At 46.4% G+C, this 27,500-nt stretch overlaps 1 protein-coding gene and 1 long non-coding RNA gene across 2 annotated transcripts in view; both read left to right on the forward strand.

Moving 5' to 3' along the window:
* The window catches only part of robo2 (roundabout, axon guidance receptor, homolog 2 (Drosophila)), a 1,135,129-nt gene that overhangs the window by 683,867 nt on the left and 423,762 nt on the right, over positions 1-27,500 (forward strand). The window lies entirely within an intron of this gene.
* The window catches only part of LOC144691852 (uncharacterized), a 115,572-nt gene continuing 88,720 nt past the window's right edge, over positions 649-27,500 (forward strand). Inside the window, exon 1 of the long non-coding RNA XR_013579226.1 lies at positions 649-712. This is a non-coding gene — a long non-coding RNA (uncharacterized LOC144691852). The remainder of the gene's footprint in view (positions 713-27,500) is intronic.

The raw sequence follows: 27,500 nt of genomic DNA on the forward strand, positions 1-27,500 counted from the left end.
TACTAAGGTTACCACTTTTATCGTGGGAGTCTTGTCTGAACTTTTCAAGGGCTTCAGAAACTCTAGTTGCTGCCTCATTATTAAGGCACTTTGAAAGACCCTTAAGAGCCGCCAGATTTATTTGCTCCCGCCAACTTCCTCTCATCCTGTCCTGAAGGCTCCAACTTTCTTGCCTGGACCGGTAACCCCTTGCAACCTCACCCAGCAGATTGTCTTATTGTTGTGGGCATCACTGCTGCATTTAACTCGTACGTTACCCCCTCTCCCCACCCCCCACGTTCTCTCCACACCTTCAACAACAACAATGTCTTAGCACATGTAAGTGCCCCCAAAGTTGACGAGACAGCTGCCGCGAGTTGCTGGAAATCTTCGGGGGCTTTTTTCCAGGCCCTATGTCTGGGCGCTAACCAAATTCTACCTTTGAGTGTCCATCCTAATGGGTCCAAGAAGGCTACCCACTTCTTCCACTGCTGCCTGTCCAGAGCAAGATTCTTGGCTGAAATTAGAATAACGCCTCCCGTTCACTTCCCCACAGTCGATGTTTAGATTTGTTGGTCTGTAATGGACCTGTTTTGTCCCCTGGTACGTTTCTGTAACAAAGGCTTTTGTGTTTTTACGGGTGACCAGGTTGTCAGCTTGACTCTCGACCCCCGAGCAGAAGACTAGCCGATTTCCATCGCTCCACCATGCCTTCAGCTACTGAGACCCTAAGGTCCGGAATTCTCTTGCTACAGCTCTCCACCCCTCTTTTTCCTCCCTTAAGACACTTCCTAAAACCGATGTCTTTGACCAAGCTTTTGGTCACATGTCCTCATATCTCCTGATGCATCAAATTTTGTTTGTTAGTGCCCCCTGGGAACAGCCTTGTGACATTGTACTACTTTTTTGCGGTTTTAAGTCTTTTTACATAAGGAAAGATATACTTAGCTTTGAGAGGGTGCCACAAAGATTCACTAGATTGATTCCAGAGATATAAGGACAGCCCGACGAGGAGAAATTGAGTACAATGGGCCTATATTCTCTCGACTTCAGAAGAATGAGAGGTGACCTCATTTAACTGGACCAAATTCTTCAAGGGCCTGAGCGGGCAGATGCTGAGAGGCTGTTGACCCCGACTGGAGAGTCCAGAATTGGATCTCAGGGTAGGGGATTGGCCATTTTGGCCTTAGATGAGCAGTAATTTCTTTGGAGCGCTATCAAGCTTTGGAATTTAGTTAATTCATTAATTTAATTAATTAATTTAGTTAAGTGAGCAGGCAAAAATTTGGCAGATGGTGCTTAATGTGGGAAAATGTGAACTTTCCACTTTGGCAGGAAGAATAGAAAAACAACATCTTATTTAAATGGGGAGAGATTGCCAGAATTCGATGGGACAGAGAGTTCTGGGTGTCCTGGAACATGAGTCACAAAGAGTTAGTGTACAGGTGCATGGAGTTATCAGGAAGGTAAATGCAATGTTAGCATTTATTGCAAGGAGAAAGGAATATAAAAGGAGGGAACATAAGAACTAGGAACAGGAGTAGGCAATTCAGCCCCTCGAGCCTGCCCCACCATTCAATACGATCATGGCTGATCTCATTTCGGCCTCAACTCCAATTTCCCACCCTCTCGCATAACCTTTCAACCCGTTACTAATTAAAAATCTGTCCATCTCCTCCTTAAATTTATTCAGCGCCCCGGCATCCACTGCACTCTGAGGTAGTGAATTCCACAGATTCACGACCCTTTGAGAAAAGTAATTCCTCCTCATCTCTGATTTAAATCTACTACCCCTTAGCCTAAAACTATGGCCTCTCATTCTAGAATGCCCCACAAGGGGAAACATCCGCTCCACGTCTACTTTGTCTATCCCCTTTAGCATCTTATATACCTCAATTAGATCTCCTCTCATCCTTCTAAACTCTAGCGAATATAGGTCTAAACTGCTCAATCTCTCCTCATAAGACAAGCCCCGCATCTCTGGAATCAATCTAGTGAACTTCCTCTGAACCACCTCCAATGCAACTACATCCTTCCTCAAGTAAGGGGACCAAAACTGTGCACAGTACTCCAGGTGTGGTCTCACCAATGCCTTGTGCAGTTGCAACAACACTTCCCTGCACTTTACTGCAGCTGTTCAGGGCCTTGGTGAGACCACATCTGGAATACTATGTACAGTTTTGGCCTCTTTATTAGAAAAAAGATATAATTGCATATTAAGCATTTCAGAGAAGGTTCACTCGACTCATTCCCGGGATGAGTGGCTTACCTTGTGAAGGGAGATTGAACAGGTTGGGCCTAAACCTATTGGAGTTTAGAAGAATGAGAGGTGATCTTATTGAAATGTATAAGATCCTGTGGGGGCTTTGATAGGGTAGATACCGGGGGGATGTTTCCTTTTGTGGGGGAGACTGGAGCTAAGGCGTACAGTTGGAAAATAAGAGGATGGAGATGAGGAGAATTTTTTTTTCTCTCAGAGGGTTGTTAGTCTGTGGAATTCTCCACCTCACAATCATTGGAGGCAGGATGATTGAATTTATTCAGGGCAGATATAGACAGACTTTTGAAAGACAAGGGAATTGAGGATTAAGGGGGTAGATGGGAAAGTGGAGTTGAAACCACAACCAGATCAGCCATGATCTTACTGAATGGAGGAGCAGGCTTGAAGGGCCGAATGGTCTACTCCTGCCCCTAATTCTTACGTTCTATCCCAGATGGCTGTGGATGCTCAGTCATTGAGTATGTTCAAAAATGAAATCGATAGACCTTTGGGCACTAAGGGTAACAAAAGGAGAGGATAGGAAAGTGGAGTCGAAATGGATTGAATGGTGGAGCACACCTGTGGGTCTATATGGACTACTCCTGCTCCTATTTCCTAAGTCCTTACATTAAAGGCACTATATAAATGCAATTTGTTGTTGCTGCTATTTAGTTGACTCAGACTTTTCAATCTGTCTGGTTGGACCACCCACTTTGTGCCCACAGCCACAGGAGAATGCAGGCCTAGGCCTTGCCAATACAGCAAGGGACGGCCCTTGACACGGGGTGATGGAGATGGACACTCAACCTTCCCGACCAACCACCCCCCCTCCCCAACACCCCACCCCACCCCCAGGTCTACAGCTCAGTATCATGTCCATTGTGAGGCCATTTGCAAAGCTGACTCTGTTATCCAGCCCCCATAATGTGTTTTGTTCCCCTTCTCGTAGAGCATTAGGGTTTGATCCATGAAATTTGCTAAGTGGCGTGTCTTTAATCTCAAACTTTCAAATCAGACACCCAAGTTCGGAGGGTCTGGTGCTGCTCAGAAGCACTGAGCACAGTCAATCACTGACTGCGATTGTAATGAAACATTAAGCTCACCAAACTGATCCGGGGGGTATTTTCAAGGCTTGAACACAACTTGAAATAAATCAGGGTGAGCATTCCAAATTCTTTCGAGCTTTCCAAACTCAGCTCAATTTATGCAAATGTTAAAATGCTCCCAGGCAGGCCTCATACTGGAATTTTTTTTTTCTGCTCCTTTGGTTACGATGCTCGAAAGCACCAAGTTTCCTTTCTGGTCGTGCAGCACTGTACACAGTGCCCATCAGTCACCCATCCCCACCTCCCTTCCAGCCTAACCCAGGATCTAACCTGTGCTGTACCTGTCCTGGGAGTGTTTGATGGGGACAGTGTAGAGGGAACATTACTCTGTATCTAACCCCGTGCTGTACCTGTCCTGGGAGTGTTTGATGGGGACAGTGTAGAGGGAACATTACTCTGTATCTAACCCCGTGCTGTACCTGCTCTGGGAGTGTTTGATGGGGACGGTGTAGAGGGAGCTTTACTCTGTATCTAACCCCGTGCTGTACCTGTCCAGGGAGTGTTTGATGGGGACAGTGTGGAGGGAGCTTTACTCTGTATCTAACCCCGTGCTGTACCTGTCCTGGGAGTGTTTGATGGGGACAGTGTGGAGGGAACGTTACTCTGTACCTAACCCTGTGCTGTACCAGCTCTGGGAGCATTTGTTGGGGACAGTGTGGAGGGAACGTTACTCTGTACACTGTGCTGTGCCTGCTCTGGGAGCGTTTGATGCATATGCAGAGTGCCTTGAGATGCACATGGTGCCTGCCTCCAGCACTGCTGGCCCTCACCCCTCCGAGAGCGCAATGTAAATCCGTTGATCTTTATGTTAAGTACTCTCGCACCTGGTTAGTGGTGAAGCAATGAGCATTGGTTGTTTGAGGTGGCATGCTGTTCAAAAATAGAAAATTAAATTATTCTAATTCACCAGTCTTGACCTGACCCCACACATGACAGTGCAAATGAATGTTCTTCCTTAATATAATATAATTAGATGAGAAATATCTTGCTAATAAAGTTATGCACTCATTTAAAGATTGATGGAAATCCATTTAGTAGTTAGCGGGTTATTTGTGACAGACACACTGTATGTGCTGTTATTGCTTTCTATGTGACTTTAAAACCACTGAAGGGAATTAATAACTGAGATTGTTAATTCCCTGTTCGTCCTGTGGGATGTCACAGCTTTAAGATTATTAGCTGATCTGTGGAGTTGGATTTTTTTTAATCTTAGGAGCGCAGCCTCGGGCAGGAGTTATAATCTATTAGCATTATTAGCCATTGTTCTTGCAATTGCTTTTTTACGAGTAGGCAACTCTCCACACAGAATGGAAAATATTTCTCTTTATCAGTGAATTGATGAGATTATCCTCCTCACTGGAAGTGGAAGGATTGGGCGTCGGGTGTGTGTGCATCGAACAGGGAGAAATCATTCACAAAACGAGAAAGCAAAGGAAAGACAGAAAGGAATGGGAGCACAGAGAGAAAAAAAAAACATCCAGAGGGGAGGAGAGGGGAGGAAAGGGGAAGGAGAAAGAAGAAGAAAAGAGGAAAGAAAGGGAAGGAAGCAAAAAGAGGAGGGCGAGAGAAACAATGGAAAAGGGAAAGAAAGAGAAAGACAAAAGGAATAGAGAGAGTGGAGGAATGAGTGACTTAGACTTTTCCCATGCCTAGTGGCACGTGAGACAGACAAAGCAGGTGCAAATACAATTTGCATTTATATAGCACCTTTAATGCAGTAAATCATCCCAAGGTGTTTTCACAAAAGCAATAATCAAACAAGATTTGACAGAAAGCCACATAATATTCGGTCAAGTGACCAAAAGCACAGTCAAGAACATAAGAAATAGGAGCAGGAGGAGACCATTCGGCCCCTCAAGCCTGCCCTGCAAGTCAAAGAGGTAGGATTTGAGGATCAACTTAAAAGAGGAGAGAGGGAGAGGTTTCTGATTTTCCTGGAACAGGTCACTAGCCTGTCGCCAGAGGCTATAGCTTGAGGGACACCACTCAGCATCGAGCATGGCTGACCAGGAGACTCCCGCACTCTTACCGCCTGCCAGAGACATATTGGGAGGATTTGTAGGTTGATGACCAACCTGTTTGGCCACATTATGAACACACCTTCCGTGGAGTAGGACTTGAACCCAGAGCTTCTGGCTCAGAGGCGGGGACACTGCCCACTGTGTCACAAGACCTCCTATCAATGAAAGGGAAAGAAGGAAAAGAGGAAAGGGAGAGAGACAGAAAGAGAAAATAAGAAAACCAAAGGCATTCTTAGCAATCATTTTTGCACAGTATAAGATCCCACAAAAGAGCGATGAGCTGAATTATGAGCTGATCTGTTTGGTTCTGATTGTGGAGGAAGAAATATTGTTCTCAGGGAGATCTCACAGCACTCAGACAGTCCAGGTAACTGCACCCAAATTGAGGGAGAACTTGTTTTGGGACAAGGGCACCAGACAGTGAACCCATCCTCTGAACCTTTGTTTATATTCTTCCTGAGACCCCTGCTGTCCACTTCCAGCATTTTGTATTTCAGATTATCCAGATTTTCTTTTGATTTGTAAACTAACGGTGACAATGTTACTGGAACAACAAAGATAACCACCAAATCAATAACAATTTGCATTTATATAGCACCCTTAATGCAGCAAAATCATCCCATGGTGTTTCACAAAAGCAATTATCAAACAAAATTTGACAGAAAGCCACATAATATTACATCAAGTGACCAAAAGCACAGTCAAGAACATAAGAACATAAGAAATAGGAGCAGGAGTAGGCCATTCGGCCCGTCAAGCCTGCCCTGCCAGTCAAAGAGGTAGGATTTGAGGATCAACTCAAAAGAGGAGAGAGGGAGAGGTTAATGGCGGGAATTCCTAAGCTTTGGGGCCCAGGAAGCTGCAGGCAGTAGCTCGGTGAGGGAAAATCAGGGATATGCAAAAGCCTAGAATTGGAGGGATCTTGGAGGGTTGTGGGGCTGGAGGAGATTACAGAGATAGGGAGGGAATGAGGCCATGGAGGGATTTGAAAACAAGGATGAGAATTTTAAAATTGAGTTGTTACTGGACCGGGATCAGCAAGTACAGTGGGTGATGGGTGAATGGTGCTTGCTGCAAGTTAGGATGTGGGCAGCAGAGTTTAGGATGAGGTCAAATTTACTGAGGTTGGAAGGTTGGGAATTGGCTAGGATAGTGTTGGAATAGTAGAGGCATGGATGAGGTTTTCAGCAGCAGATGAGCTAAGGTAAGGGCAGAGACGGTTGATATTACAGAGGTAGAAGTGAGGTGGTTTTGGTGATGGAGTGGAAGGGGTCAGAACTTCATCTCGGGGTCAAATGGTCAGTTGATCCTGGCAATACTGCTGGTCTCTTGGAATAGGGTGAGCAGAGTTGGGAAGAGGTGTTTGTCTCTGTGCCTCACTGTGAATGCACTGCTTGCCATGATACTGAGTAATGCAAATCTTATGATTCAGCTGATCTCAGAGCAGGACTGCCATTGACCTTCAGTGCCCTGAGTTACAAAGACAGAGAATCATCATTCCTCCTCAGTGCCCACTGAAGCCTATTGCAAAGTGCTCATTCATGTGGTGGTGACAAGCGAAGATAAAATTGGACTAGGTTATCATGCTCTTCTGGTTGAATAGTCCACAGGCTCTCACTGGTTAGGTTCATAGAATTAGAACAGCCACTTAGCCCAGCGACAAGGGGACACCAGGTGTATGTGGAACTGTACCCCTGAAAGAGGAGGAACAAGGAAAAAGGTAGAGACCATTCATCCCTTCTGTTCTTCCATCAATTAGACCATCGCAGATCTATACCTTAACTTCATCCACTCACCTTACTTCTGTAACTCTTATTATCCTTTGTCAAACAAAAATCTCAGATTGTCATTTTCCATTGATCCTCACCCTCAGCAGCTTTTTTGGGGGGGAGAGAGTTCCAAATTTCCACTACCCTTTGTGTGAAGAAATGTTACCTAATGGCCTAACTGTGATGTGTTCTGGACTTGCTCCAATTTATCTTCATTTACCCTAATAATCTGAAATGTCCCATTCCAGAAAGCCAGTTGATGAAGGATAGAGCTGGAGCCAATCTTTACACACTGTTACATTTAATTGCAGAGTTACACGTTATAGGAATATACCTACAAACCCAACAACCACAGTTTCAGTCTGTGTTTATCAATAGAGATCCAAGTGAATCCCACCATTCAAGTAATGCCCACCACCTATTTAAAATTAAATAGAATTAACATTAAACTCCTCAGTTAGATCACCCATTAATCTTTACATTCAAGAGAAAACAAGCCTAGCCTATGCATCCTGTCCTTGTAATATAACCATTTTAGTTCGGTATCATTCTTGTGAATATGCGCTTCTCCCCATTTTCAGCTGCTTCATCAATGTCCTTTCTCCCATTATAAGGTTAGAAGTGGGGATGTTCACTGATGATTGCACAATGTTCAGCACCATTCGCAACTCCTCAGATACTGAAGCAGTCCATGTCCAAAGGCAGCAAGACCTGGACAATATCCAGGCTTGGGCTGACAAGTGGCAAGTAACATTCGCGCCACAGAAGTGCCAGGCAATGACCATCTCCAACAAGAGAAAATCCAACCATTGCCCCTTGACATTCAATAGCATTACCATCACTGAATCCCCCACTATCAACGTCCTGGGAGTTACCATTGGCCAGAAACTGAACTTGACTAGCCATATAAATATTGTGGCTACAAGAGCAGATCAGAGGCAAGGAATCCTGTGGCAAGTAACTCACCTCCTGACTTCCCAAAGCCTGTCCACAATCTATAAGTCAGGAGTGTGATGGGATACTCCCCACTTGCCTGGATGAGTGCAGCTCCTGCAACACTCAAGAAGCTTGACACCATCCAGGACAAAGCAGCCCGCTTGATTGGCGCCACATCCACAAACATTCACTCCCTCCACCACCGACGCACAGTAGCAGCAGTGTGTACCATCTACAAGATGCACTGCAGCAACTCACCAAGGCTCCTTAGGCAGCACATTCCAAACCCACAACCGCTACCATCTAGAAGGACAAGGGCAGCAGATACATGGGAACACCACCATTTGGAAGTTCCCCTCCAAGTCACTCGCCATCCTGACTTGGAAATATATCGCTGTTCCTTCACTGTCACTGGGTCAGAATCCTGGAACTCCCTCCCTAACAGCACTGTGGGTGTACCTACACCACATGGACTGCAGCGGTTCAAGAAGGCAGCCCACCCCCACCTTCTCAAGGGCAACTAGGGATGGGCAATAAATGCTGGCTTAGCCAGCGAAGACCACATCCTGTGAATGAATTTTTAAAAAAGGCCAATATAGCCTTGTTGGGGTGCAGTGCTAGTTCCGAATACAATGCTCCAAATGGGCTCTAACCAGAGCTTTATGCAGCTGGAACATTGCTTTGTCACCCAGCTGTCTTAAGATAAAGAACAACATTCCTTTAGCCTTTTAAATCATTGTTTTGATAATTTTCAGAAGGAAGGTAAATGGAATGAATTGTGTAGGAAAGAAATCAGATTTGTTTAATAACACTTTAATAATAATCTGCCCTTCAATAGGAAGTTGTCTTATTGCATGTAAATTTACTAACATTGTTTAACATCTGTTAATTTGCAGTATGTGATGATCATGAGACATTTACAGATGTATTGATGTCTGAGCTGCTTCCACTGCACAATTCAGGCACTTCAATCAAAGCGCTGAGTGAATTATTACAAAACCTTATTACTAGGCTCTAGGTTTTAGCTCGGAAATTAATAGGCAATCATTTAGTTCTTGTGCTGTGGCTGTCCCTGTTCAGCAGTTAACACACTCACCTCTCGGTCAGGAAGCTGCTAGTCCAAGCCCCACCCCAGCACAAAATCCAGGCAGGACCCAGTCCAGCACTGAGGGAGTGCTGCACTGTCGGAGCTGCCGTCATCTGGAAGAGATGCTCAACTGAGGCCCCGTCTGCCTTCTGGATGTGGAAGATCCCATGGCCACAAGGGTTCTCCTTGAGGCCCAATATTTAACTCCCAACCAACGCCTAAGAGTGAGGTTACCTGACAAATTATCACATTGCTGTTTGTGGGAGCTTGCTGTGCACACACTTGTTTCCCTGCCGCTTTACAGAGTCAGGGAATGGAGTCGGATGGAGTTCAAATGACAGACATTAGAAGCGGGAGCTTTGGCAAGATTTTTCCCCTGTTTTCTTTCCCTCCCCCCTCCGTCCCCTAACCCGGTAGCATCCCTGTGCCTAGTGTACTGCGTCCAGAACAGGAATTCTGGCCTGCGTATCTGAGCATCCTCAACTGAGCTGAAGACAGGTACTGACTGCCAAGACGATCAGACTGTCACCATCTCGTAGACACAAATTCCCTCCAAGGCCATAAGCCCGTGATTAAAGGCGTCTTCTCTTAAATGCTTTTAATTATTTAAAGCAGCCTATTACAGCCTTATTAACAGATGGTGTTAAGAGTTACAGTTGGGAACATTAAGTTCTTGTTGAACATTAAGTACTGATTGTTAACAGGGCCCTTAAGGTGAAGTGTCCCATTGCATTTGAGATTCTCTTGTGCTCCCATCATCTTTGGTCTGAGAGCTCTCCAAAAACACAGGCCTAATCCCCTCCTTCTACTGAGAAATATACTGGCGTGAATCCCGCCCCTCTGTCCACTCCCAACTTCTCTATCAGCTGCCGAAAAGTATTCTGCACTCTTTAGAGTTACCGATTCACCCAGGTTTGTACTGGAGCATGTGGGATTCAAAGTTAAATTCCTAGGACCATGCTGCAAGCAAAGCCTGGAGAAAACCCACTGTTTTAATTTCCTTTGACCGCTTACAAAACTGCGAACGAACGAACTTGGAGCAGGAGTAGACCATTCGGCCCCTCGAGCCTGCTCCGCCATTTAATAAGCTCATGGCTGATCTGATAGCAACCTGAAGTCTGCATCCCACCTACCCTGGATAACCTTTCGCCCCCTTGTTTACCAAGAATCTATCCACCTCCGCCTTAAAAATATTCAAAGACGCTGCTTCCACCACCTTTTCAGGAAGAGACTCGCGACCCTCTGAGTGAAAAATTTTTGCCTCATCCCTGTTTTAAATGGGCGACCCCTTATTTTTAAACTGTGACCGTCACCTCCCCCCATCTTTCTAGATTCCCCCACAAGGGGAAACATCCTCTCCACATCCACCCTGTCAAGACCCCTCAGGATTTTATATGTTTCGATCAAGTCGCCTCTTACTCTTCTAAACTCCAGCAAGCCTAGCCTGCCCAACCTTCCCTCATAAGACAACCCGCCCATTCCAGGTATTAGTCTGGTAAACCTTCTCTGAACTGCTTCCAATGCATTTACATCCTTCCTTAAATAAGGAGACCGAAATTGTTTATTAGATATAGGAGTAGGGCTGCGTTTACAGCCAACACCGCATGTGCACAGTTCCACTGTTTCTTCACCACACTGTCTGTTTTACAGGCTCACACAGCACATTGCAGCAGACTGGCAGCAGAACAGGATTTCATAGACCCGATGCTGCTACATTGAAATTCATTCAGTGTCAAAGAAAAAAAAGACTTTTTCACCATTTTAATACACGAGTAAAGTGGATAACTGAAAGCATCAAACTAACGAACAGAAAATCTTGGAGACACTTGCCTTTGAGAGCCTCCAGAATTTTCTGTTCCTGAGTTGCAGCATCAGCGATATTTTTCTTGCCTCTTTCTTTGTGAATTGTTAATGATGGCTCTTTGACAATTATTCAATATCATTAAAATATTAGAAGGGGGAGCCGGGTCTGGGCATGGTGAGAGTGCAGCTAGTGTTTTGAGCCCGTGTCTGTTTGAACATTGTTAGTGGAAATGTAATTATTTAATCATTTTTTGCCATTCATCTGTAGTTTTAAAATATTTTTAAAAACTTAAGACATTAAGAGCTGCATACATTTCCTGTCTACGATACCCATGTTTTGGGCGCAGCAGAGAGAGTGATGCCTGCCAGACCAGTGCACATGTATAGATGGCCATATTGTGCTGGCATGAGACACCCTGATAAAAAATATTAGAGAGGAGCTGATTGACTGGGTAGGGCGGCAGGAGGCAGGTCATGTGATGAAACCTTCAGGAATACATCCAACCAGAGTTGGCAACTCCAGCCGTTTGACAGCACCTGATCAGTTGTTCTGTCAGGTCTCAATCTGTATGTGGCAAGGTTAGGGGGTGGGGCAGGATTGGAACTCATATCCCTCCATGGACGTGTCCCTGGCTATCTCTGTTATTTCCTCCAGCCCCTCAGCAGCCCCCCGCCCCTCCCAAGATTTTTGTGCTCCTCCAATTCTAACATCTTGCGCATGCTCAATTTTAATTGCTCCACCATTGGGTGCCACACCTTCAGTTCCTGGGTTCTAGGCTCTGGAATTCCCACCCTACCCCTCTCCGTCTCTCAACCCCGCTTTCCTTTGTTAAGGCACGCCTTAAAACCTACCTCTTTGCATCACTCTATGTGCCTTGATGTCATGTTTTGTTTCGTAATGCTCCTGTGAAGCACTTTGAGGCATTTCATTATATTAAAGTTGTTACATTAATATAAGTTGCTGTTGTTGTTGACTAATGCCCACATGTCATTGGGCGCGGAGTTATAGATCTCAACTTTAAAACAAAAACACATTTTTTGCTGTGACTCAGTGGATAGCACTGACTCGGAGTCAGAAGGTTGTGGGTTTAAGTCTCAATCAACCGACTTGGAACCCAGAACCCAGGCTGACACTCCAGGTGCATTACTGAGGGGGAGCTGCACTGCTGGAGGTGCTGTGTTTTGGGTGAGGTGCTAAAACGAGGCCCCACCTGCCCCTTTGGGTGGATGTAAAAGACCCCCACAGCCACTATTTCGAGGAAGACCTGGGGAGCTGTCCCCAGTGCCCTGCTCATTATTTATCCCACAACTAAAATCACTAAAAACAGATATGCGGGTCACTTATCTCATTGCTGTTCAGGATGTCACAGAGTGCTTTGCAGCCAATGAAGTACTTTCGGAGTGTAGTCACTGTTGTAACGTAGGGAACAGCAGCCAATTTGCGCACAGCAAACTTGCCTCTCTTATTGCTTCTGAAACCCCAGTTCCCCTGTCCTGCGGACTGTTCCTCCTCCCTCTATCCTGTGTGGAAATCAAGACTCAACACACCGTCTCCCCGTTCTAACCTCTTCATCCCCTCATGAGGAATAGCTGCAGACAAACCCTGCCTCCCTCAAACCCTGGCCTAGTCACTTACCCATCTGGGCTCACCCCATAAAGAAAGGCCTCTGAGGCACCAGGAGGGGTTTAAAACTCATCTGTGTTTTAGCGATGTTATTGGAAGAATAAATATTGGCCAGGACAGCGGGGAGAACTCCTCTGTTCTTCTTTGAAATGGTGACCATGGGATCTTCCCCGAGGGCAGACGGTGCCTCGGTTTAACATCTCACCACAAGGGCGTTTGTCAACACTGCCAAGCTGCCTGGTTTAGAGGGCTCTGCCCTGCTCCCTGGACAACCTGCTGGCATCTTTGGCCTCATGAGATAGTAATTTAATAATAGAAAGAAATAAGAGAGAGATTGGTGGTGGGGGGGGGTGCGGAGATGAAGATACCTTGAGCCCAAAACCATTGACCAGCTAATCTTCCTTCTCACATAATCAAGTCAGAACAGCCAGGCAGCCTAGCCTCATAAACCTTAAAATGTCACTTTGCTCGATTAAGAGAAATTGATTTTTCCCCGCCGCTGTCTCTGATAAATACGCTATCTCCACCTTTCGCTTTGGCCTTCTCGCTGCCACTGTCCATTTGTTCTGATGCCTCCTGAGCAAGCAGTCCAGAGACGAGGGCCTGTCATTAACTGCAGTCAGTGTCAGCAGTCTTGACAGCTCAAGAACGGGGGCGACTTTGATGGATTTTGGCAGCCCTCTCGCCACAATTACCCACTGCCGACAATCGGGGGGAGCTCGCTTAAACATGTGAAAATAAGCGGCCGTCATTTTATAATTGCACCCGTATTAATAAATTATGATCTACGACTGACAAAGCTAGATGGGAAGTTATCACACATCATTCAGTGGGCTGGGGAAGGTGGAACGTAATGGATTTATTAGAGTAGCAGCTCTCCTCCTATGATTGTGCAGTGCGGCTTTAATAAGAAGGGAGGAATCTCAGACACTCTGTTTGAACGTATTGTCTCCTCTCCCCTCTCATTCTTTTGGTGAGGGTTCTGTGGAGCTGGGGGGAGGGAGATGAGAATTAAACCCCTCTTGGGGCCCCGGAGGCCTTTCTTTATGGGGTGAGCCCAGATGGGTAAACGACTAGGCCCCAGGGTATGAGGGAGGCAGGGTCTGTCTGCAGCTATTCCTCATGAGGGGATGAAGGAGTTAGAGGGGGAGACGGTGTGTTGAGTCTTGATTTCCACACAGGATGGAGGGTGGAGAGAAGAGCCCGCAGGACAGGGGAATTGTGGTTTCAGAAGCCATAAGAGAGGCAAGTTCAGAACTGACCATAGCAAAATGGATAGTGTAAAGGCAACATGACAATGGAGACACTGACACTTAGGAGTGAGAACAGAATGAGCTGTAACACGAGTGTGGCACTGAAACTGGGTAGAGTCATCAACCTTAAAGCTGTGTATATATGTGTGTACAGGAGCTGACTCTGAGACATACACAGGCCGTACTCTGCCCAATGGGAGTCAATTGTTCCTTTTCACCCGCTGTGTGTTGTACATATACAGGAGCTGATACTGGTACATAGGCACACATCATACAGTATCAAAGGGGAGTAAATCATATATATAATATATATATAGATTGAACAAGCACAGGAGCTGACACCAAGACATACAAGAGCAGAGCAGCAGTAAAGCATGCTCAATTGCCTGAACTTTTGCTGGTGAACACATTCCCTGCATTGTTGTTCCCCGTGTACAATCAGATGACAGCAGCTGCTCAAAACGGTTCCTTTCTCTCGCTGGCTTTGATAAGGTACCAAGAAAAGGTCAATCAATTTACCAGCCAGGCAGTGCCTGTCAGCCTCAAATGTCAAGGCCTAGCCCTGCGATGACACCACTGTCAACAACAGCAGCAGCCGAGGAAGCCTTGAATCTTACCTTGGCTGTTGACAGGACCTATGTCAGACCTTTAGTGAAGATGGCACGCGTACTGTGACAAGCGGAACTAGACGCGGTGCAGATCAGGAGACCAGCACAGAGTTGCCAACTCTGGCTGCTCGGGTTCCAGGAGGTGACATCACTAGACCTTCCCGACCTCCGACCGAATGCACTTCTGCCATTGGTCACTGGCTCTTCTATCTCCATAGCCCCTGCATGGATTGGACACATTCTTTGAGATTCCATCGCAGGGTCAATGGCCCCTAGCCGCCTCACCCAGTTGCACAGCCATTCGTTCCACCATCTCCAATGTTTTTCTGACAAACAATTGAAAGTCTTTAAAGAGAATGAGGAAAATAATTTTTTTTTTTCCAAAGAAGCATTTCTGTTTCAGATTTTGACTATGGCACTTTCCTGGAGATGAAACTCATGGAGACTCCAGACAAACCCTGGAAGGGTTTGGCAACCTCTAAATATAATGAAGGGTCTGTCACTTGAATCATTTTCTGCCACCCATTTCCAAACCCTCGGCCACAGCTCATCTGCCTCATCCACATCTTTTTTTACCTCCAGATTTGACTATTCCAATATAATAAAGGCAAAAAACTGCGGATGCTGGAAATCCAAAACAAAAATAAAAATACCTGGGAAAACTCAGCAGGTCTGGCAGCATCTGCGGAGAGGAACACAGTTAACGTTTCGAGTTCGTATGACTCTTCAACAGAACTAAGTAAAAATAGAAGAGAGGTGAAATATAAGCTGGTTTAAGGAGGGGTGGGACAGGTAGAGCTGGATAGAGGGCCAGTGATAGGTGGAGATAACCAAAAGATGTCATAGACAAAAGGACAAAGAGGTGTTAAAGGTGGTGATATTATCTAAAGAATGTGCTAATTAAGGGTAGAAAGCAGGACAAGCAAGGTACAGATAGCCCTAGTGGGGGTGGGGTGGGGTGAAGGGATCGAAAAAGGCTAAAAGGTAGAGATAAAACAATGGATGGAAATACATTTAAAAATAATGGAAATAGGCAGGAAAAGAAAAATCTATATAAATTATTGGGGAAAAAAGGGGGGATCGGAAAGGGGGTGGGGATGGAGGAGAGAGTTCATGATCTCAAGTTGTTGAACTCAATATTCAGTCCGGAAGGCTGTAAAGTGCCTCGTCGGAACTTCCTAACGCGCACCAAGTTCCATTCGCCCATCAACCCTCTTGGTCAATCAGTGCCTCAATTTTAAAATTCTTATCTCTGTTCGAAAGTCCTCCCATGACCTTATACCTCCCTCTCTCTGGTCTCCTCCAGGCCTCTCTCGGATCCCTGTATTCTTCCAGTCCAGGCAGAATTGGATTGGAATCCTCTTGAGCATTCCAGAATTTAAACACCCATCCATTGGTGGCCATGCCTTCAGCTGCCAGACCCTAAGCTCTGGAATTCCCTCCCTATAAACCTCTCCACCACACTCTCACTTCCCTCCCTTAAGACACTCCTTAAGGTGTAACTCTCTGACCAAGTTTATGGTCACCAGTCCTAATAACTCCTTATCTGGCTCAGTGCTAAATTTACTTTGCCAATGCTCCTGTGAAGCACCTTGGGGCGTTTCACTGCATTAAAGGTGCTATATGAATGCAAGTTGTGGCTTGTTTCTTTTTTTGAATTGACCCTTGTTTGCCCTCTGACTCATGTGATCTTCCCAAAGCTCAGGGCTGTGGAGTCATGTGTTTCAGCAGTGGCCTCATTGTGAGGCTTAAACAAAACATTTTTGAGAGCGAATGGCCGGGATCCATGAAGAGAAAGCCCTGTACAGCCACGAGCATCCTTGTCTCACCGATTTATAACAAATTCTCGGGCTTGTAATGGCTCTGACAGAACACTCGGTGTCTCGTGTGATGGATTAACCATGTCAATCTCTTTGTGCAGTAAACCTGATTTCTCTTGTACTCGACATGCGAGATTCTATACTGTATACAGTCAGGCTAATAGACCCCCGATAGCCTAGTTGCGAGGCAATGATTAGTGTTTTATTTATCAAATTCCTTTCCAATTTGTTTCCTCTAGCCTCTGAAGACACTAACTCTCACAGAGGGTACACACCTAAACAACGCTATGGTATCTTCAAGCTTGAGCACATAGCCTAGTAGTTTGACACTCTCAGTGCCAATGCTGAGGGAGCACTGGACTGTCGGAGGTGCTGTCTTTTGGACGAGATATTAAAGCAAGAGTCCCATCTGTCCTCTCGGGTGAATGTGAAGATCCCACAGCCGCTATTTTGACAAGCAGCAGAAGGGGTTCTCCCAAGCATCCTGAGCCAAAACGTATCCCTCAACCAATGTCACCAAAAAAAAACAGATGATCTAACCATTACCACCTTGTTATTTGTGAGATCTTGCTGTGCAGAAATGGGCCTCTGCATTTTCCCACCTTACAACAGTAAGACCAAAGCAAAAACACTTCATCTATTGTAGAAAGGTTCAGGGTGTCTTGAGGTAGTGAAAGGCCATCTAGGCATGCAACTTCTTCCAGTTTTGGCTTTCGTTTTTTTTGTACCAAAGACACTCAAATTCATGGGCCAAATAGCCTCCTTCAGTGCCATAGTGACTGTGACTCTATGCAGGGTTTATCACAGGTGAGCCATCCTTTGCCACGTATGACACTCAGGGGGGCCCATTGCATAGTATTAGAAATGTGAATTACTCTTCATAGCCTGGCCCAGGCACATCGCAGGCAACTACCACATAATGCCACAGAGCAGAGGTAGATCGTGGGATCTTTCTGCCCCGTATGACTCAGTACCATACTAGCTGATGCACTTAACAACTGGCCACGAATCAAGGTAAATTCTCCTCGACACTGTCCCATCAAACATCCCCAGGGCAGGTACAGCATGGCGTTAGATACAGAGTAAAGCTCCCTCTACACTGTCCCCATCAAACACTCCCAGGACAGGTACAGCACAGGGTTAGATACAGAGTAAAGCTCCCTCTTCATCATCCCCATCAAACACTCCAAGGACAGGTACAGCATGGGGTTAGATACAGAGTAAAGCTCCCTCTACACTGTCCCCATCAAACACTCCCAGGACAGGTACAGCACGGGGTTAGATACAGAGTAAAGCTCCCTCTACACTGTCTCCATCAAACACTCCCAGGACAGGTACAGCATGGGGTTAGATACAAAGTAAAGCTCCCTCTTCATCATCCCCATCAAACACTCCCAGGGCAGGTACAGCATGGGGTTAGACACAGAGTCAAGCTCTCTCTACACTGTCCCCATCAAACACTCCCAGGACAGGTAAAGTTCCCTCTAAAATGTCCCAACTCAATGTCCACATCCTAAACTCAAAAGAATTCCCCCCTACTGTGTCCGTGTGATTGATGTTTTTAAAACATTTTTTCTATTTGACCTAACGATCCTACAGCCTTTCTGAGTCAAGAATGCCAAATTTCAAATGATCAAGTTGACTCTGACAACTGGGAACACCTCAGCCAGTCAGAGTCGACGTGCTAACCAATCAGCACCCTTTTCTCCTTTAGTATAAATGGTTTTCCCTTTGAAATTTGGCATTCTTGCATTTGTCCTGAAGAGTGCAAGATGAAAAGCTTCGGGAACATGTCTCATTAGCAATGTATTTTCAGCAATAATCAAATTCTAGGCTAACAAGCGACTGTAAGATAATAACAGGAAGGGATTGACCTCCAGTGAGAGGGCATCTCAGCGACAAGTGAACAACATTCTTGCCCGTTCCTTCCAAATGCCTACAGGGTAAGGCTGGAAGGAGGAGGGTTGGGGTGGTGAAATTACCGATGGCCCCAATCCTTGCCTGCATTTCGTGTCTGACTGCGAACCAACAGTGACGTCGGAAGGCTGTACCGAACTCCATCGAGCCTGGCCTCCAGTTCATCATTGCTAACATCTCTCATTCGCCAGTGTTGCCGTCTTCATATGTGACTGTCCCCCACAGTCGCCCACCCCCTGCTGCCTGAGCACCCACCCCCAACCTGTCACTTTGCTCTGCGTTTTATAATCTTCCTCCCTTGAATTACATTCCAAAAAAGGTCACCAGCATCCAATTCGAACCTTATCAAAGATGCACATACAGGCTGTCTTCATGCTCATTCACTCAGAGTCATAAATCCGCTAATTGCATGTCAGGATGCCCCTCATTATCATAATAAATAGAAGCCATAGCGAGCCACCTGTGTGTTGGCCAGGAGTTTCCTCATCCCCACCCACCAATGCACCCTCCGAAACCAACAACCCCACCACAAAATACATCCAGAGACAAAAAATTAAAACAATGGAAAAATAACAAGGGCTGTGCTGACCAAAGCGCGGGAATGTATCATGTCCCACGTGTGAATGGACTTTCAGGAAACCTCTCTTCCAGTGCTTCAGTGATAATGTGAATAAAAACCGCTCCTTGATTTATATTCAATTTACAGATAATATCATGTCCATAATTTTACTCATCATGGAAAATGTAGAGGGAGATTTGCTCTGTATCTAACCCCATGCTGTGCCTGTCCTGGGAGTGTTTGATGGGGACAGTGTAGAGGGAGCTTTACTCTGTATCTAACCCCGTGCTGTACCTGTCCTGGGAGTGTTTGATGGGGACAGTGTAGAGGGAGCTTTACTCTGTATCTAACCCCGTGCTGTACCTGTCCTGGGAGTGTTTGATGGGGACAGTGTAGAGGGAGCTTTACTCTGTATCTAACCCCGTGCTGTACCTGTCCCGGGAGTGTTTGATGGGAACAGTGTAGAGGGACCTCTTTTGGCACATCTTGCCTGGGCCAACTTTTTGAAAGAGATTTTACTTCTGCTGTTGTGTACTTTCATCATAGATCTGTCACGTTTCAGTCTTCAAGTATTTATCCAATTCCCTTTTGAAAGTAACTATTGAATTTGCTTCCCCCATCCTCTCAGGCAGCACGTTCCAGGTCACAACTTACCTAGTTTTAAAAAAATGTCTCCTCAACTCTCCTCCCTATCTTTACCAACTACCTTAAAATCTGTGTCCTCTGATTACCAACCCTCCTACCTCTGGAGGCAGGTTCACCCCATATCAAAACCCTTCATGATTTTGAACACCTTTACTAAATTTTCTTTTAACCTTCTTTGCTGTAAGGAGAACAATCCCAGCTTCTCCAGTCTCTCCACTAAACTGAAGGAAGTCCCTCACCCATGAGTAAATCTTGTAAATGGTCCTCTGCACCTTCCCCAAGACCTTGTCATCTTAAAGTGAAGGGTCTAGGATTTGTCATCGTTCCCCCGCTGTGGCCTACCCAGTTTTTTTGAAGTCTCAGTGTAACCTCCTTGCTTGTGCATTTTTTTTTTTATCCTTGTACTGATGGTAGGGACATGAGCTGTTGTGGAATACCGCATCAGGAGGATGACAAAACTTGGCAGTTACTCCCAAGTTGACAGTTAATGGATATTAAAAGCAGGCGTTGACAAGGTCAGGATCATGAATCTGCACCTCCCAATTTATTGCGAAAATAATAAGAGCATTCTGCACCATTCTCCCCTCCCCCAACTTCCCCCTCCTTCCATCTTCTTGCCTTGAATGACACCATGACTTGGAGAAGACACCCGCCGGAGCATAACCGAGATTCAGACAACTGAAGTCGTAAATTTTCCCATAACGTTAAAACGACTTGGAATTTTAAGCTGTCAGAATGTTACAATTTCAATCAATTGGCAGAAGAGCTCGTTTCTAGCCTCCCTTGTTGCCAACTGCTCTAGAGGGATCCAAGACAAATGCTTTGAGTGAAACCTAGGAGACAAAAACAAATCAGAAGGCTGTTAAAAATAATGATGTCTTTATTGAAGATTTCCGTTTGTTAGTTAGAAAACATATTCCAGGTTGAAAAAAATAGGGAGCAGGAGATTATGTGATGAAACCTCCAGGAATCCATCCAATTGGAATTAACAATCCCCTGCCTCATCGGTCAATGTTCAATGGCCAAAAGTTTTGTCACTGTTTTGTGTGGAGGTTGCTGGTCTTAGCTGGGGTCATCAGTCAAAGAGCTTTGGTTGTCTAAGCGGTGGGGAGTGCAGTGAGGTGAGGAGAGGGCAGGGTCAGGGTCGGCGGAGGAGGGGGTTAAAATCAACCATGGTTCCCCCACCTTATCGTTATCTACTGAGCCCCCCCTGGCAACTAGCGGTTTGCTGTCATTAGTGCTGTCGATAGTTTCTCTTATTTATACAATTCAACCCCTGGATGTGAGCATCGCTGGCTAGGCCAGCGTTTATTGCCCATCCCTAATTGCCCTTGAGAAGGTGGTGGTGAGCTGCATTCTTGAACCGCTGCAGTCCCTGTGGTGTAGGTACACCCACCGTGCTGTCAGGGAGGGAGTTCCAGGATTTTGACCCAGCGACAGTGAAGGAACGGTGATATATTTCCAAGTCAGGATGGTGAGTGACTTGGAGGGGATCTTCCAGGTGATGATGTTCCCATGTATCTGCTGCCCTTGTCCTTCTCGGTGGTAGAAGTTGAGGGTTTGGAAGGTGCTGTCTAATGAGGCTTTGCTTGTAGATGGTACACGCTGCTGCCTGATGGCTTTAAATTTACATCACCACCGCCCTACCACCCCACCATCCCCCCACCCCCACCTCGCCATGCACACACGTGCGCACACACACATGCACACACACTCACACACACGCACTCACACACATGCACACACACACACACTTCTGCTGGGTGTTACCCATCGCTAATGCTTCCACAGACAAACACCCTTGTAGCATTCACTGATAAGGTTCATCTATGACAATCAGCCTTTTTCAAAATAATTCATTCCCAGGGTATGGTTGACACTGGCATTTCCTGCCCATCCCTCATCACCTCGTCAAGGTGGAGGCTGACCTTCTTCTCGAACTGCTGCCGTCCGTCTGACACTATGTAGGTGTCAGCTATGCTGCGGGTGGTAGCACACTCCCATACAATGGAGTAGCTTGCTTGGTCACTCCAGAGAGCAGTTAAGAATCAACCACATTGAGTGGGATAGGAGTTTCATATGGGAGTTTTCCCCCCACTGCCCCTCAATATTTTCCGAACTAATAAATGAAAGTATTCAAAGACAATGAGAAAAAAAACAAAATGCTCCCTTTGAGTTTTCTCCTGGCTGTTGACCAGAGCAGTGTCCTGGAGATTAATCCCCAATTTCTGGAGACACTAGGCCAGTTCTGAAGGTTTGGTGACCACTAGTCCCCCTCCCCTCACCCCCGCACCCTCTGGGGGGGTTGGGAGGGGAACCAGCAATGCTCACCATTGACTCTTGGCAGCTGCGAGGAGGGTGCTGGTGGGGGTTTGGCAGGGATGAGGTGGGGGGTGGGGAGAAAACTGCTTTGTTGCTTTGTGCAGAGACGCTTTGTGCAAGCTGCTGCCCTCAGTCTCTGTCTGAGCCTCTGGGCCGGAGAGCTGGAAGGACGATGAAAAGCAAGAAGCTGCCTGCCTGACCCACCCCCACCCCCACCCCCACCTCCTCCCTCCACCCCCAGCTGACCTCCCCATTGTCCACACTTGTTCCTTCTTTATTGATGCCTGTCGGCCATGAGAGAGATACACGTGCCTCTCATGCCTCTTGTGGCCCCTCACCCTCCCTCCTCCCTCCCTCCTCCCTGCGCCGTACCTCTTTGCTTAGGCATAAGCTTCCAGGCCCCTAGGACCTGAAAGAAACAGGAATTAGAATAACAGGGATTTGTTAACGTTGAAATCCGTGAGGGAGAGAGTGTGGAGGTAGGGCCAGACTTGAGGGGAGTTAAGACGGCATGAATTAGATATTTGACCTTTAGATTGGTGCCTCCTAGCCACTCCGATGATGCAGTTGGGCTGAATGGCCTATCTCTGTGCTGTAGCCTTAATGTAATCCTTTGGTTTTGCTTTTTTTGTTCATGGGATGTGGTCACTGGTAAGGCCAGCATTTACTGCCCCATCCCTAATTGCCCTTGAGGATGTGGTGTTGAGCCACTCTTTCTTGGCAGGTGATGCAACTAAGATGCTTGCTGGACCGCTTCAGAGGGCAGTTAAGAGTCAACCATGTTGCTGTGGGTCTGGAGCCACAGGAGGTCCAGGCTGAGTAAGGACGGCAGATTTCCTTCCCTAAAGGACATTAGTGGACCAGATGAGTTTGTAAAAGGCAGACCAGTAAGGAATGTCTTTAAGGCTGGGGAGACAATGGATCTGCACACACAACACTCTCTGTCTCACCATTTTATTCCCGCGCCTCCTCCTCCCCTGCTCACACCAGCTGAGCAAATGAGTAGACTTGAACTTGCTAGAGAGTTAGAGAGGGGCAGGCAGAAAGGATTGACCATTGCCGCGTGACTAATCTGATGTCAGCGTCCAGCTTTCTGTCCCATTGACTGGGAGGCTCTAATTAATACCAGGAATGAGTAGCGACAGATGGACACAGGGCAACAGAGCTCTCCGCAAAGGGATCAGAGTCGCTTAATCACATCGTTGGGAGTTTAACCCTTCACCTTCCTTCCTTCCCCTCCTCCCGAGCATTCTTGGTTTTGCAAAGCAGCTTTTGATTTAATCACTTTCTTTTTGCCTCTCTTCTCCGTTAGGGGAAGGGCTATGAGGCCTGACTTAACCAGTTCCGATCCTACCCTCCATTAAGAAGATGACAGATGCTTCCCTCTCCAGGCCACCATCGCTGGAAAATAATCAGGGGCCTGTGTTGACGCGTCTAACCCTGGCATCCACACTTCAGGAAGCATATCAGTGCCCTAGAGAGAGAGAGTAGAGAGGAGATTCAGGATGGTACCAGGGGTGGGTGAGGGACTTTGTTTACCTGGAGAGACTGGAGAAGCTGGGATATGTTCTCCTCAGAGCGGAGAAGATTAAATGGGAATCCAACAGAGATCTGATCAAATAAGAGAAACTGTTTTTCCCTGACAGGAGGCTCGATCAGCAGAGGACACAGATTTCAGATAATTGGCAAAAGAACCAGCAGAGAAATGAGGATTGTTTTTTATGCGGCAAATTATCAATTATCTGGAATGCGCTGCCTGAAAGGACAGTGGAAGTAGATTCAATACTAACTTTCAAAAGGGAATTGGATAAATACTTGAAAAGGGAAATACGCTGTGGAGAGAGAGTAGAGCATGGGACTAATTAGTTAGTTCTTTCAAAGAGCCAGCACAGGAACAATGGGCCAAATAGCCTCCTCCTGTTGTGTGTCATTTATTATTCTATGACTCTTGTGTCCCCTCCTCCGCCTTGATAACCTTGATATTGCTACACTGCAAGAGTGACTGCATTTTTGAAAAAAAAAACACTTCATTGGCTGTAAAGATATCCCGAGGAGGCGAAAGGTGCTATAGAAATGCAAGTTTTTCCTTGTTGAGCCAAGGTTTCCTCGGATCAGTGGCAGCGATCCAACTCGTCGAGGTTAACCAACCCCATGTGCAAATTCAGCGTTTGAAGCACATCTTGAGGCAAAAGTTTTAGACGATGAATCCATAGAACCATAGGAAAGTTACAGCACAGAAGGAGGCCATTCGGCCCCTCTTGTCCATGCCAGCCCGAGGACACCCAGGTGTACTTTCTAATCCCCCACCTTCCTGCACCCGGGGCCCATAGCCCTGCAGCTTACAGCACTTTAGGTGCAGATCCCGGTACTTTTTAAAAGAGTTTAAAGTTTCTGCCTGGACCACCAACTTGGGCAGCGAATCTGGGCTTCCTTTGCGCAGTGACGAGAGTAACTTTAAATCAGGGGGCAGCACGAAGTGGGTGTTGCAGGTGGGTCAGGAAGGATGGCACCAAGTTCGCCTTTGAAAAGGTTTTTATACTGTAGGAGCAAGAGAAAATCGAAGGAGGCAAGAGAAAGACTTGCATTTCTATAGCGCCCTTCACGACCTCAGGACCTTTACAGCCGCTGAGGTGATTTGAAGTGTCGCCATTGTTGTAATCGAGGAAGCACGGCAGCCAATTCGCACAAATTCCCATGAACAACGATGTGATAGTGGCCAGATAATCTGTTTTTTTTTGTGTGTGATGTTGGTAGAGGAATAGCTATTGGCCCAGGGCATAACACTTCTTTGAAATCATTAGAATGGGATCACTTGCATCCCTCTGAAAGGGCAGACGGGGCAGACTTGGTTTAAAATTTCATGCGAAAGAGGAGACACCTGGCAGTGTAGCACTCCCTCAGCACTGCGCTGGGAACACCAGCCTGGGCCTAAGTGTTCTGTCTCACAGCCTTGAAGCCCCAGGAAAGAGCAAATCGACATGGGAGATGCTGCGGTGAGCCCTCATCCTAACGCGGTGGGGAAGCAACGAGTGTTTTGGAGCAACAAGAGGGAAAAAAATCTTAAGACAAGTACAGACCAAAGTGATATTTATAATGTAAAAATGGGGTTTAAAATGAGCATGATGGGCAAGGGTCAGATTGGAGACTAGAGATTTAATTTCTCATAATTTAGTTTATTTGCGCAAGATCTTGAATAGTTTCAAAGAGCTAACATGATAGCTGAGGAAATATGCACTCTTCAAGATCACCAGGCAATGCTGGGTAGGTGCTTATTAATATATAGTCTATTGACCCCTTACATGTTGAGGAAAAAGCAATATATTACACAGAAGGCCTGATCTATCTATTCATTGTGCCTCGAATCCGACTCCATTGTCTTCGCTAATGGTCTCACTGCTCAATCCTGCTAAGATTAAAGAGTATTTCTGATTCCTGGCTGAAACTATTGATGAATGGCAACAGTTTCTCACTGATATGCATTATGATACATTACCAGCTTACCTGAGCAGCCCATGATAAGGCACTAGGTTAAGAAAATAACGCTTTCTCGCCATAGTGAAAGAAGGCCTCGTGTCCTTTTCTAAGAAGCATAGGAACAAGAAGAGGCCCTTCATCCCCTCGAGCCTGTTCCGCCATTCTGTTACATCACAGCTGAGCTGTATCTCAACGGCTGTTACCGACTGGATCACATCACCCGGCCGGCACTCCCAGTGCTGATCGAAGAGAGTGCTGCACTGTCAGAGGTGCTGTCTTCCGGATGAGGTGTTCTACTCCTGTCTTCTCAGGCACGTGGAAGAGATCCAAAAGGCCACTATTTCAAAGGAGCTCCGCGTGCTCTCCCCAGTTTCCTGGCCAATATTTATCCCTCATCCAGCACCTACATTCACGCATGTATACACACATCCTTATTCACACGTGTTCAGTCACTCATGTATAGATACATTTATTTGCATATATTCACTCATTCATTCACTTATTCACACGCTCAAGTACAACACAGATATATGTCCACACATGCACAATCATATAAATATATATATAGTATATTTACACACAAGACACAAACCTGCACACACACACACACACACACACACGCAAACATATGTGCACAAATTTGGCCTTGATCTAACTGAATGACAGAGCAACTTGGGGGGTGGGGGGTTGCTGAATGACCTTCTTCTGTTCATGTATGTTCCTTAGTAAGAACACACAGATTTCTTTCACTCACATGGGCATAATCATACACACAAATATACACACACACACACGCTTTCACAGAAACATACACACACCAATAAACATATGAATCAAAACTACATTCACAGACAAACCACACCATCTCACCCTTTCTAATATTTCCTTTGTATTGTGTGTGGAAGGTTGGTGTTAATTTACTCCTGCCCCCTCCCCTCTCTCTCTCTCTCTCTCTCTCCCCCTCCCGCCAACCACCCACCACCCCACAGCACCCTGCACTGACTGGGCTGTTGTCGATCTCTCCAAAGCTCAGGGGCGCATTTCCTTTCCTCACTGAACACTGCACCGCCGCCCCCCCCAACCCCCCCTACCCACCCCCCCTACCCACCCCCCCCAAAAGGCATCAGCGAGTTGGCGTCACAAAATTGTTGACCGTTAACCCTGCTGGAGGCGAGGGGATGCGCTCCCAGTGGGAGAAGCCGATCCTAGGCGGGCAATAATGCTGCCCACTGAACCATGTCACTCCATATGAATAGCAAGTAAACGCGACGGACTGGAACTGTGAGATGACAAGGCTTTATCCAGCTTCCCCGCTGCAGCAACAGCGAAAATAAAATCAGAGAGAGTGCTTATAACGATGGCCTCCGCATGACCCTGCTTTTACTCCGCAGGAGCACCAGCACAGTCAGACTCTATCATTACTGTCTTTGACTGGTACACTAAAGCATGCAGTGTGCAAATGCAATTCCCTTTGAACGTTTTCTCCTGTAAATTGTTAACATGGACCAGTGCAGAGGGGGGGTCAAAGGAAGGAAAGGCACTAGCAGGAATTTCATATAGCGCAGCGCCATATCCCAGGAGAAAGGAAATATCCGCCCCCCTATCCCCCCACCCCACCCTCCCCAGAATGATCCAGGTGTAGGCCATTCGACCCATTGGGCCTGTGCCAGCTCTTTGGAAAAGAGTTATCCAATTGGTACCTCGCTGGACCCACCTCCTCAAACTCCTCTACCCACACCACCACCCCCATTCTTTCCCTATAGCCCTGCAAATGTTTCCCCCATCCTCACTCCTCATGCAGTTCATCTGCAGCAAGCGGCGGAGTGGGAAGGGTGGCAGGGACTCGATTTGTCGCATATCCTGATGGAGGAGAGGAGGGAAGGAAAGCTTAAGGGCTGCTTAAGGAGATATGGAGTCTCCAAAAGAAATGGGAATCTGATCAAAATAAGAGGACCTGCGAACCATCTAAGAGATGGAAGGAACGAAAAAATAACCAGCGGAGCTCTGGCTGAGAAGGTTTTACGGTGCAGGTTAACGTTTTATGCTGTTTTGTTTCCTTTATAGCACCTTTAACATAGTTAAGCTTCAAGTGGTGCTTCATTAGGGGGGCCGACAAGAAAATAGGACACCGAGCCAAAGAAGGTGACATTAGGACAGGTGACCAAAGCTCGGTCAAAGAGGTAGTTTTTAAGGAGCTTCTTAAAGGAGGAAGGAGAGGTGGAGAGGTGGATCAAGGAAGGAATTCTAGAGCTTGGGGTTCAGGTGAGTAAAAACATGGCCACCATCGTTGTAGCATTGAAAAACCGCAGAGGCTCAA

The sequence above is a fragment of the Cetorhinus maximus genome, chromosome 16 (assembly GCF_964194155.1).
Source record: "Cetorhinus maximus chromosome 16, sCetMax3.hap1.1, whole genome shotgun sequence".
Taxonomy (NCBI): Eukaryota; Metazoa; Chordata; class Chondrichthyes; order Lamniformes; family Cetorhinidae; genus Cetorhinus; species Cetorhinus maximus.